The sequence below is a fragment of the Caretta caretta genome, chromosome 5 (genome assembly GCF_965140235.1).
Source record: "Caretta caretta isolate rCarCar2 chromosome 5, rCarCar1.hap1, whole genome shotgun sequence".
Taxonomy (NCBI): domain Eukaryota; kingdom Metazoa; phylum Chordata; order Testudines; family Cheloniidae; genus Caretta; species Caretta caretta.
Genome location: NC_134210.1, coordinates 249,712 through 260,628, shown reverse-complemented (window position 1 = coordinate 260,628; position 10,917 = coordinate 249,712). Strand labels below are relative to the sequence as shown.

Sequence of the window (10,917 nt, the reverse complement as noted above, 5' to 3'; positions counted from 1 at the left end):
TCTTCTGTCGAGCAGCCATGAGATGTGGATGGCTTGCAGTCCTTCTGCACCGTCTGCTGGTGCAGTTTACTGACTCGCTTAGACCTCAGCGAAACCAGTATTCCCACTGTTATTACTGCTTGCTGTGCGCTCCACAATATCTGTGAGAGTAAGGGGGAGACGTTTATGGTGACTCATTCCTCTAGGTCACACTGCAGTCACTCGCAGAGAAGGTGCAGCGAGGTAAATGTAGCCATGTATCAATCAGAGGCCAGACCAACCTGCTTGTTCCAATAAGAACAATTACTTAGGTGCACCATTTCTTATTGGAACCCTCCGTGAAGTCCTGCCTGAAATACTCCTTGATGTAAAGCCACCCCCTTTGTTGATTTTAATTCCCTGTAAGCCAACCCTGTAAGCCATGTCGTCAGTCACCCCTCCCTCCGTCAGAGCAACGGAGAGGAATGAGTCCCCTAAACTTTATGGAGAGTAAAGGAGATGTTTATGGAGGGGTGGGCAGTTGAGGCAAATCGCCTGGCTGCTGGTTACGCGCAGCCAGACACCAGGGCGGTTAGAAGAGCACAGGAGGGCACGGTACGCATCAGAGAAGCTTTGAAAACCAGTTTCATGACTGGACAGGCTACGGTGTGAAAGTTCTCTGTTTCTCCTTGATGAAACCCCTTGCCCCTTGGTTCACTCTACTTCCCTGTAAGCTAACCACCCTCCCCTCCTCCCTTCGATCACCGCTTGCAGAGGCAATAAAGTCATTGTTGCTTCACATTCATTCATTCTTTATTCATTCATCACACAAATAGGGGGATGACTACCAAGGTAGCCCAGGAGGGGTGGTGGAGGAGGGAAGGAAAATGCCACACAGCACTTTAAAAGTTTACAACTTTAAAATTTATTGAATGCCAGCCTTCTGTTTTTTGGGCAATCCTCTGTGGTGGAGTGGCTGATTGGCCGGAGGCCGCCCCACCGCGTTCTTGGGCATCTGGGTGAGGAGGCTATGGAACTTGGGGAGGAGGGCGGTTGATTACACAGGGGCTGTAGTAGCAGTCTGTGCTCCAGCTGCCTTTGCTGCAGCTCAGCCATACACTGGAGCATACTGGTTTGATCCTCCAGCAGCCTCAGCATTGAATCCTGCCTCCTCTCATCACGCTGCCGCCACATTTGAGCTTCAGCCCTGTCTTCAGCCCACCACTTACTCTCTTCAGCCCGCCACCTCTCTTCCCGGTCATTTTGTGCTTTCCTGCACTCTGACATTATTTGCCTCCACGCATTCGTCTGTGCTCTGTCAGTGGGGGAGGACAGCATGAGCTCAGAGAACATTTCATCATGAGTATGGTTTTTTATCTTTCTAATCTTCATTAGCCTCTGGGAAGGAGAAGATCCTGTGATCATTGAAACACATGCAGCTGGTGGAGAAAAAAAAAAGGGACAGCGGTATTTAAAAAGACACATTTTTATAAAACAATGGCTACACTCTTTCAGAGTAAACCTTGCTGTTAACATTACATACATGTTTTTTGCCTCCCCCCACCATGTGGCTACCCCCCTCAATCTTCCCCCCTCCCCATGGCTAACAGGGGGGAACATTTCTGTTCAGCCACAGGCAAACAGCCCAGCAGGAACGGGCACCTCTGCATGTCCCCTTAAGAAAAGCACCCTATTTCAACCAGGTGACCATGAATGATATCACTCTCCTGAGAATAACACAGAGAGATAAAGAACGGATGTTGTTTGAATGCCAGCAAACATACACTGCAATGCTTTGTTGTACAATGATTCCCGAGTACGTGCTACTGGCCTGGAGCGGTAAAGTGCCCTACCATGGAGGAAGCAATAAGGCTGCCCTCCCCAGAAACCTTTTGCAAAGGCTTTGGGAGTACATCCAGGAGAGCCGCGAATGCCAGGGCAAATTAATCCTTTCACATGCTTGCTTTTAAACCATGTATAGTATTTTAAAAGGTACAGTCACCGGAGGTCCCTTCTCCACCTGCCGGGTCCAGGAGGCAGCCTTGGGTCGGTTTGGGGGGTACTGGCTCCAGGTCCAGGGTGAGAAACAGTTCCTGGCTGTCGGGAAAACCGGTTTCTCTGCTTGCTTGCTGTGAGCTATCTACAACCTCATCATCATCTTCTTCGTCCCCAAAACCTGCTTCCGTGTTGCCTCCATCTCCATTGAAGGAGTCAAACAACACGGCTGGGGTAGTGGTGGCTGAACCCCCTAAAATGGCATGCAGCTCATCATAGAAGCGGCATGTTTGGGGCTCTGACCCGGAGCAGCCGTTCGCCTCTCTGGTTTTCTGGTAGGCTTGCCTCAGCTCCTTAAGTTTCATGCGGCACTGCTTCGGGTCCCTGTTATGGCCTCTGTCTTTCATGCCCTGGGAGATTTTGGCAAAGGTTTTGGCATTTCGAAAACTGGAACGGAGTTCTGATAGCACGGATTCCTCTCCCCATACAGCGATCAGATCCCGTACCTCCCGTTCAGTCCATGCTGGAGCTCTTTTGCGATTCTGGGACTCCATCATGGTCACCTCTGCTGATGAGCTCTGCATGGTCACCTGCAGCTTGCCACGCTGGCCAAACAGGAAATGAGATTCAAAAGTTCGCGGTTCTTTTCCTGTCTACCTGGCCAGTGCATCTGAGTTGAGAGTGCTGTCCAGAGTGGTCACAATGGAGCACTCTGGGATAGCTCCCGGAGGCCAATACCGTCGAATTGTGTCCACAGTACCCCAAATTTGACCCGGCAAGGCCGATTTAAGTGCTAATCCACTTGTCAGGGGTGGAGTAAGGAAATCGATTTTAAGAGCCCTTTAAGTAAAAAAAAAAAATGGCTTCATCGTGTGGACGGGTGCAGGTTTACATCAATTTAACGCTGCTAAATTCGACCTAAAGTCCTAGTGTAGACCAGGGCTTGGCCCACATAAGGGAACAGGGCTGGTCAATATCCTGTCCTGGCTAGGGTTAGCAAATGACTCCCTGAGCCAGAATCTCTGCAAATAGCTTCACTATTTGTCAGGAGGTGCCCCATCATGGGGCTGCATAATTTACAGATTATGGCTGTTCATACACTGCTTCTCAACCAGATTGCTATTCGCAGTATGTGGTTGGTCACCTCTGTCACACGGAATGGTTTCCTCTTCCCAATTGGATAAGGAAGCGTTTAAACTAGGAGATAAAGGCTAAGAGTCTCTGTCTGGAACCTGGTATTGTTTGGGACTCTGTACATGAATAAAGCATCCCTGCGACAGTGATTGGCTGCTAGCAAATTATGCAGAATGCACTGCCCCATAGGGATAATCACTGGTGTTTTGAGGACTGCTGTTCACTTCCTGCAACGCTGAGCATGCCGAACTTTCCCAAGTAGCGAATAATTCAATCCCACGAATCAGAACATGGCACTTTTACTTGCAAAAAACATGCACCATTTTTTTTAACTGTGCAAGCAACCGTGAGGAGGAGCAGCTAAGCAGAGACCAGCATGGTGGCATTTGAGTAAAGCCCCTATCCCATTAGAGGGTCCTGTAGACAGCAGGAAATGCCCCTCTCAGTTCCTCTGTATTACGCTAATGAAAGGTGGCCACAGGGGCGGGGAGGCTGATGCCCCAGAATACAGGCAAGTTCTGAGCGTTGCTAAAGGACAGCGTGTCATTCAGAAGGTTGGGAAACGCTGCTCTTTCCCAATTCCCCACAACTGTAAACTCTGTCCCCACCAATGTACGCAATTCACTGGTTACAGAGTGCAGAGACACAATGAGCTGATCAGAGCACTGTGAGTCACTAACATCATCACACTTTGTGTTCCATTGTGACTTACTTTATAAATATTTCCTCTATAAAGGGAAGGAGAGGTGGCTAAAAAAGCCAGCCTTTAGAGCCATTTAAAGGTCATGAACTCAGTAATCACAAAGATCTCAGCTAAGCAAGAAAAGTAAAAGCCTTAACTTTTAGTTTTAGTAACTAGGGTTAGTAAAGGCCTTAACTGGAGCACTGTCACGGATGGGTATAAACTGTTCAGGAAGGAAGGGCGGGGGAGAAAAGGTGGAGGAGTTGCACTGTATGTAAGGGAGCGGTATGATTGCTCAGAGCTTCAGTATGAAACTGAGAACAGCCTGTTCAGAGTCTTTGGGTGAAGTTTAGAGGTAAGAGCAACAAGGGTGATGTCGTGGTGGGTGTCTGCTACAGACCACCCGACCAGGAGGATGAGGTAGATGAGGCTTTATTTGAACAATTAACAGAAGCTTCCAGATCATAGGCCCTGATTCTCATGGGGGACTTCAATCACCCTGACATCTTCTGAGAGAGCAATGCAGCAGTGGACAGACAATCCAGGAAGTTTTTGGAAAGTGAAGGGGACAACTTCCTGGTGCAAGCGCTGGAGGAACCAACTAGGGGCCGTGCTCCTCTTGACCTGCTGCTTACGAACAGGGAAGAATTGGTAGGGGAAGTAGAAGTGGGTGACAACCTGGGCAGCAATGACCATGAGATGGTCAAGTTCAGGATCCTGACAAAAGGAAGAAAGGAGAGCAGTAGAATATGGACCCTGGACTTCAGAAAAGCAGACTTTGACTCCCTCAGGAAACTGATGGGCAGGATCCCCTGGGAGACTAATATGAGGGGAAAAAGGAGTCCAGGAACAAACCATCCCGATGTGCAGAAAGAATAGCAAATATGGCAGGTGACCAGCTTGGCTTAACAGAGAAATCTTCAGTGAACTTGAACACAAAAAGGAAACTTACAAGAAGTGAAAACTTGGACAGATGACTACAGAGGAGTATAAAATATTGCTCAAGCACCATACTACCCTTCAGCCTTCTTTTTGCTAGACTAAACAAGCCAAGCTCTTTGTCTCCTCATAACATAGGCCCTCCATTTCCATGACCATCCTAGTAACTCTTCTCTGCACCTGTTCCAGTCTGAGTTCAATTTTCCTGACCATGGGAGATCAGAATTGTACACTGTATTGCAGATAAGGTCTTACCAGTGCCTTGTACAATGCTTCTCTCTTGCTACTCACCACTGGAAATGCCTTACCTGATACATCCTAAGATGGCATTTGAGTTTTTCACAGCTGCATCACATTGGTAGTTCATAATTACCCTATGATTGACCTACATATCCAAGTCTCTCTCCTCCTCTCTCTCTGTCACTTCCAACTGATGAGCCCCCAGTCTCTAGCAGAAATTCTTATTATTAGACCCTAAATGCATGGAACCCCACAAGGTAAGAATATGGACAGCAAAGAGAAAGAGAATACAAATATTGACTGGAGTAGTAGTCAGATAACCATTACACTTAGTGAAAGAACTACATCCAATCCAGCTAGAAAACTGGGTGCGCACGGGTAGCATGTGACGCCTGCATTTGGGGAGTCTAGGTCTGAGTGCTGGAAGCTCCCTAGAAGTGGGGGTGGGGGGACCACCTGTGCCCAGACAGTGGCCCTACCCCCTGCTCTGCCCCGAGGTCCACTCCCCACTCAGCCTCCTCCTCCTGAGGCCCCACCCACATTCCACTCCCACTCTGCCCCAGGCCCTGCTCCTGCTTGGCCCCCACCCCTGAGGGCCACCCTTCCCACCGCTCACACCTCTTCGCCCCCTCCCCCATCAGGCCCCCAAGTACAAAAACTTGGGGAGGGGGCATTCGCTGCCCCCAGGCACCCCTAATTACTGCCAGCTGCTTACCAGAATTCTCCAAAGGGCTCTAGGCCTGGTGGAGCTGGCAGGGGATCTTCCTGGCCATTGCAGTCAGTATTATTCAGCGGGGTGTGGATCAGGAGGGGGTGAAGAGGCACAAGTGGCGGGCAGGGGGACCATGGGGGAAGGGGCGAGGAAGCGTGAGTGGCAGGCAACGGAGGGCCATGGGGGAAGGGGCACAAGCGGCAGGCAGGAGGGTCTTGGGGAGGGGGTGGAGCAGGGACGGGAAGAGGCAGAAGATGGCAGGGCCTCAGGAGGAAGAGGTGGATTGGGAGTGGGAATAGGAGCATTGCAGGCAGGGCCACAGGGGAAGAGCGGAATGCAGGAGCGGGGCCTCGAGGCAGAGCCGTGGCCCGGGTGCCCTTTCGGTGGCAGTGGTCCAAAGGGAGGTGCGGCACATCCTGTTTGGGGATGCTTAGCCTCCCCTGAGCTCTTATACCCGCCACCCATGTGCGTGTGGTCTAAGGTAAACAACTGCCAGGCTTGTGCAGGCATGCAAGGAGTCTGGGCAATAAACTGGAGGCACTGGAACTACTGTGCAACAGGAGGCCAAGCCAGGTATTCTAGGGATTAGAGAAACATGGCGGAACAGAACTCATGACCGGAATACAGGTATTGAGGACATGTGCTGTTTAGGAGAAATAGGAACAAAGGTAAAGACGGTGGGGTAGCATTCTCTGTAGTTAACTGTAAAGAAATACAAAGGGATAATATGGACAATAAAGATTCTGTTTGGGAAGAGATTGTAAAAGAGGTTCTGGTGGGAGAGCGTTCTGGGGTGTGCTACAGACCCTGAGCATCAGACTCAGATATGGATAGTGATCTCTTTAATATTATTAGAGATAGAAATACTTTTGGGAATTGTGTCAATGGGAGACTAACTTCCCAGACATATTTCAGAGTAACAGTCGTGTTAGTCTGTATTCGCAAAAAGAAAAGGAGTACTTGTGGCACTTAGAGACTAACCAGTTTATTTGAGCATAAGCTTTCGTGAGCTACAGCTCACTTCATCAGATGCATACTGTGGAAAGAACAGAAGATCTTTTTATACATACAAAGCATGAAAAAATGGGTGTTTACCACTACAAAAGGTTTTCTCTCCCCCCACCCCACTCTCCTGCTGGTAATAGCTTATCTAAAGTGATCACTCTCCTTACAATGTGTATGATAATCAAGGTGGGCCATTTCCAGCACAAATCCAGGGTTTAACAAGAACGTCTGAGGAGGGGATAGGGGGTAGGAAAAAAGAAGGGGAAATAGGCTTGAATAGAGACTGGGAGTGGCTAAGTCATTATGCAAGGTAACCTAAGTTAATTGTATCCAATTTGCAAATTAATTCCAATTCAACAGTCTCTCACTGGAGTCTGGATTTGAAGTTTTTTTGTTGTAATATCGCAACTTTCATGTCTGTAATCGCGTGACCAGAGAGATTGAAGTGTTCTCCAACTGGTTTATGAATGTTATAATTCTTGACATCTGATTTGTGTCCATTTATTCTTTTACGTAGAGACTGTCCAGTTTGACCAATGTACATGGCAGAGGGGCATTGCTGGCACATGATGGCATCTATCACATTGGTGGATGTGCAGGTGAACTAGACTCTGATAGTGTGGCTGATGTTATTAGGCCCTATGATGGTGTCCCCTGAATAGATATGTGGGCACCGTTGGCAACAGGCTTTGTTGCAAGGATGGGTTCCTGGGTTAGTGGTTCTGTTGTGTGGTATGTGGTTGCTGGTGAGTATTTGCTTCAGGTTGGGGGGCTGTCTGTAGGCAAGGACTGGCCTGTCTCCCAAGATTTGTGAGAGTGTTGGGTCATCCTTCAGGATAGGTTGTAGATCCTTAATAATGTGTTGGAGGGGTTTTAGTTGGGGGCTGAAGGTGACGGCTAGTGGCGTTCTGTTACTTTCTTTGTTAGGCCTGTCCTGTAGTAGGAGACTTCTGGGAACTCTTCTGGCTCTATCAATCTGTTTCTTCACTTCCGCAGGTGGGTATTGTAGTTGTAAGAATGCTTGATAGAGCTCTTGTAGGTGTTTGTCTCTGCCTGAGGGGTTGGAGCAAATGCGGTTGTATCACAAAGCTTGGCTGTAGACAATGGATCATGTGGTGTGGTCAGGGTGAAAGCTGGAGGCATGTAGGTCAGTAGGTTTCCGGTATAGGGTGTTGTTTATGTGACCATCGTTTATTAGCACTGTAGTGTCCAGGAAGTGGATCTCTTGTGTGGACTGGACCAGGCTGAGGTTGATGGTGGGATGGAAATTGTTGAAATCATGGTGGAATTCCTCAAGGGCTTCTTTTCCATGGGTCCAGATGATGAAGATGTCATCAATATAGCGCAAGTAGAGTAGGGGCGTTAGGGGACGAGAGCTGAGGAAACGTTGTTCTAAGTCAGCCATAAAAATGTTGGCATACTGTGGGGCCATGCGGGTACCCATAGCAGTGCCGCTGATTTGAAGGTATACATTGTCCCCAAATGTAAAATAGTTATGGGTAAGGACAAAGTCACAAAGTTCAGCCACCAGGTTAGCCGTGACATTATTGGGGATAGTGTTCTTGACGGCTTGTAGTCTATCTTTGTGTGGAATGTTGGTGTAGAGGGCTTCTGCGTCCATAGTGGCCAGGATGGTGTTATCAGGAAGATCACCGATGGATTGTAGTTTCCCCAGAAAGTCAGTGGTGTCTCGAAGGTAGCTGGGAGTGCTGGTAGCGTAGGGCCTGAGGAGGGAATCTACATAACCAGACAATCCTGCTGTCAGGGTGCCAATGCCTGAAATGATGGGGCGCCCAGGATTTCCAGGTTTATGGATCTTGGGTAGTAGATAGAATATCTCAGGTCGGGGTTCCAGGGGTGTGTCTGTGCAGATTTGATCTTGTGCTTTTTCAGGAAGTTTCTTGAGCAAATGCTATAGTTTCTTTTGTGGGATCAGAGGGTAACGGCTTGTAGAAAGTGGTGTTGGAGAGCTGCCGAGCAGCCTCTTGTTCATATTCCGATCTATTCATGATGACAACAGCTCCTCCTTTGTCAGCCTTTTTGATTATGATGTCAGAGTTGTTTCTGAGGCTGTGGATGGCATTGTGTTCTGCACGGCTGAGGTTGTGGGGCAAGTGATGCTGCTTTTTCACAATTTCAGCCCGTGCACGTCGGTGGAAGCCCTCTATGTAGAAGTCCAGTCTGCTGTCTCGACCTTCAGGAGGAGTCCACCTAGAATCCTTCTTTTTGTAGTGTTGATAGGGAGGTCTCTGTGGATTAGTATGTTGTTCAGAGGTGTGATGGAAATATTTCTTGAGTCGGAGACGTTGAAAATAGGATTCTAGGTCACCACAGAACTGTATCATGTTCGTGGGGGTGGAGGGGCAGAAGGAGAGGCCCAGCAGAAGCAGCTGTCCTAAGAGTATAGTTGGATAGGTTAACAATATTGCTGGGTGGGTTGAGGGAACCATTGCCGTGGCCCCTTGTGGCATGTTGTAGTTTAGAAAGTTTAGTGTCCTTTTTCTTTTGTAGAGAAGCAAAGTGTGTGTTGTAAATGGCTTGTCTAGTTTTAATAAAGTCAAGCCACGAGGAAGTTTGTGTGGAAGGTTGTTTTTTTTTATGAGAGTATCCATTTTTGAGAGCTCATTCTTTAACTTTCCCTATTTGCTGTAGAGGATATTGATGAGGTGGTTCTGCAGTTTCTTTGAGAGCGTGTGGCACAAGCTGTCAGCATAGTCTGTGTGGTATGTAGATTGTAATGGATTTTTTACCTTCAGTCCTTTTGGTATGATGTCCATCTGTTTGCATTTGGAAAGGAAGATGTCTGTCTGTATCTGTACAAGTTTTTTCATGCAGTTGATAGATTTCCACTCCATACGGCTAAATGCAGTGCCTTGCATAATGACAGGTTTCAGAGTACCAGCTATGTTAGTCTGTATTCGCAAAAAGAAAAGGAGTACTTGTGGCACCTTAGAGACTAACCAATTTATTTGAGCATAAGCTTTCATGAGCTACAGCTCACTTCATCGGATGCATACTGTGGAAAGTATAGAAGATCTTTTTATACACACAAAGCATGAAAAAATGGGTGTTTACCACTACAAAAGGTTTTCTGTCCCCCCACCCCACTCTCCTGCTGGTAATAGCTTATCTAAAATGATCACTCTCCTTACAATGTGTATGATAATCAAGTTGGGCCATTTCCAGACATAGATTGGAGAATTGGTCATAGATTGAAGAGAAGAGAAGAGTAAGGGGGGATTTGATAGCTGCCTTCAACTACCTGAAGGGGGGCTCCAAAGAGGATGGAGCTAGGCTGTTCTCAGTGGTGGCAGATGACAGAACAAGGAGCAATGGTCTCAAGCTGCAGTGCGGGAGGTCTAGGTTGGGTATTAGGAAACACTATTTCACTGGGAGGGTGGTGAAGCACTGGAATGGGTTACCTAGGCAGGTGGTGGAATCTCCGTCCTTAGAGGTTTTTAAGGCCTGGCTTGACAAAGCCCCGGCTGGGATGATGTAGTTGGTGTTGGTCTTGCTTTGAGCAGGGGATTGGTCTAAATGACCTCCTGAGGTCTCTTCCAACCCTGATATTCTATGATTCTATGAATAAATGCTACTAACACTGGTAGGGCTCACTTATTCCTGGATGCAATAGATGACAGTTGTGTTAATTGAATAGTCACTTGAACCAACAAGAGGTGATGAAATTTTAGACTTAGTTTTGGGGAGTAGTGAGGACACCATAGAAGAGCTACTCATAGGCAATAACTTTGGCTCAAGTGATTGTGAGTTGATCATTAAAACCAGTTCATCAGCTATAATTTTTTATTTCAAAAGGGCAGACTTTGGGAAGCTAAGGGAATTAGTGAAATACATCAACTGGAGTGAAGAGCTTGAGAACTTAAATGCAGAGGCAGCTTGTAATTTTTTTTGAATCAGCTATAAAAAACATTATCTGAAATTTGCATCCCAAGCAAGGTGAAAAAAATTTTAGGGAAAGGCTCCCAACCCAGCTGGATGAATAAACACCTCAAAAAGGTTATTAGGAGTAAACAGAGATCCTACAGGAAATGGAAAAGGGGGCTGATCTGCAAAGAAAGCTACATCATGGAGGTTAGAAAAATGTAAGAATAAAGTGAGAATTGCTAAAAGTCAAGCTGAATTAGCTCTTGCCAAAGAAATTAAAATAACTATTAAGTGTATTTTTAAGATATATAAATAGAGAATAAAGAAGGATGAGGTTGGGCCACTATGCAGTATAGATGGAAAAGAG

At 47.3% G+C, this 10,917-nt stretch overlaps 1 protein-coding gene across 1 annotated transcript in view; it reads right to left on the bottom strand.

Annotated features, from left to right (window-relative positions):
- Positions 1–859: 859 nt before the first annotated feature.
- The window catches only part of LOC125629277 (myosin-IIIb), a 168,081-nt gene continuing 158,023 nt past the window's right edge, over positions 860–10,917 (bottom strand). The window contains exon 30 of the mRNA XM_048834643.2: positions 860–1,397. The gene's annotated coding sequence lies outside the window, so the exon portion shown is untranslated. The remainder of the gene's footprint in view (positions 1,398–10,917) is intronic.